The sequence below is a fragment of the Numida meleagris genome, chromosome 1 (assembly GCF_002078875.1).
Source record: "Numida meleagris isolate 19003 breed g44 Domestic line chromosome 1, NumMel1.0, whole genome shotgun sequence".
Lineage (NCBI taxonomy): Eukaryota > Metazoa > Chordata > Aves > Galliformes > Numididae > Numida > Numida meleagris.
In genome coordinates this window covers 144,157,785-144,159,973 of record NC_034409.1, presented here as the reverse complement: position 1 = coordinate 144,159,973, position 2,189 = coordinate 144,157,785, and positions in this window count along the sequence as shown.

Below are 2,189 nucleotides of genomic sequence, written 5' to 3'. Positions count from 1 at the left end.
TTCCATTGTTTGTGGGTTTCAGTGCATGGAAAAAATAAGCGCACATTGACACCACTGCAGGCTGAAGCTGTGCTCTGAAGAAATTCACTTCTGTGTATGAGAGGATGCTTCCTTGCCAGTCATCTCCTTTTCTCCTGGCACAGATGCCAGTTAGTGTCAGTTACAATTTATTGGTTGGGGCAGGATGGTTGTTCAGGAGGAGCGGGAGTGAGATCACCAGTTCAGCCCACAAGACCCCCCACACGCTGGGCGCAGTGATAGTGTTGCATAGCTCCCAACCCCGGCCGCACTGGAACCAGTGATGTAGAGGTTGGAACAAAGCTCCAGCTCACACAAGTCCTCTAAGCTATCCGCTCCCATTCTCCGTAGGGTATGTTGATTGTACTTTTATTTAAAGTGCTTCAGGTAGGAAAAATGAATATTTACAATTAAATGCATGTAAATGGACGTGGAAAGGCTTGATTGGAAAAATATCAAGTTTCTAATACATATTACTATACTAAGACCTCCCACACAAGACAAACATTTATAGTCAGATGTAATGAATATTCTTTTCTGATTCCTGTGCCAATGGAGAGCTACAGAAGCAGCAAAATCTTTTTGTTTGCTTATCGGTCCTCTACAGAATGGGAAATGACTTGGTTCTAGTTTGTTCTGTGCGATGCCATGCCTATGCCTGGTACTTCTTACACGTTACTATTCGTGATGATTGGGCTGGCTGAAATTGATACTACATTTTACCTGTTAACACTTTTTTGCGTGACTGTTCAACGTACAAGGGGCAGGCGATCCTGAAATGTCCAAAGAGAGAAAGCGTCAAGGTGTTTTCCAAGGCCTTGTTCTTTAACTGCGGTGAATTGCGACTAGACTGATTTTCTAGTCAACACTAAGTTCCCATTCTCATTTTTCTGAAATCCTTTTCTAGAAAAAAAAAAAAATTCCAGTCTTACAGAGTTCTGCCTCTCCCACCGCACTCTCTTCTCTCCCCTTTCCCCTCTCTCACACATGATCTTGAGTGTAATGGGTGTCACTTCTCTATCTCTCCATCTGTTCCCACGATCAACGCTCACAGTCCAGCCCCTACTTTGCATCTAGTATGCGTATTCTCTTTATCCTTGGTCTGTTTTGATTTCACGCTTTTCCTGTCTCTCCCTTGCCCTCTCCACCATGACTTTAGTCTCTCTAGCCATCAGAGACCTGAGGGTGTGGTTTGACATTGCAGCTAATGTGGGCTCTTGACTGCCAGAAATGAGCGTCCCTGTCCCCTTGGCTTGCTGTTTCTTCCCTTGAAGTGGTGCTGGCTGTCACCTAGCAGTTTGAGCGAGATGAAGCCAAGGAGTTACGCTGGTAGAAAACTCAGTCTTCAGCAGCAGCGGCAGATCAGATTAGTTCTCCATGGTTTCAGCACACTGAACCAGCTCACCAGCATTTGATGAACACCGATGATGCAGGGGATGGGGTAGGACAGGCAAGATAAAGGGGGCTAAGATCCCCTTTGGAAGGGCAGCAGTGAGGTCAGATGGTCTTCTGCAAACTGTAGCCTAGTAGCTCCCGCCTGCCATGTCTTCTGTATGTTTTCTGTTACTTTCTGCATGCTGTGAATTGGCCTGTGCCTTCTTTTTAAGGCCCTTTTTCAAGAGTAGTGTCGGGTTAGTTTTGGGTGGAGCAGTTAGGAGAGAAGCAGGATGGAGACAGCCATAGCTTGAGCGGCTGCCACTTTTTCAACAGATGGCAGCATTGTGGTAGAAGGCAACCAAGAAGGTGGTGCTGCTCTTCGCAAGGTCTGCCTGTGTGCAGAGAGGGAGGGACTGAGCTGCAGTCACCCACAGTGGGTACTCCTGAAGTAGTGGGTTCTAATGTCTGCTGAGATGCAAGTCTTCATGTGGCTGTGTTAGAATGGAGAGGATCCTTCTCACCTTGTAGCCAAGTAATGTGCCTGGGTGGCTTGGTCAGCCTGGCTTTAATGCTGCAACAACGGCAAACAAGCTGAGGGAGACTGCAAATGAGCAATCCCAGGAATCTCTTCTTTAACTCAGCAGTTAGGGCTGAAAGAATGTAGGTATGCAGTGCTAGAATGGATACTTTTTTGCCTCGTTTCTGACCATGTGAGCCTCCTTTAAAACAATGGAGTTATTTCCAAATCAGATTTTTTAAAGCGGGGCTGTTAGGCAGAGATCAACATTTACATA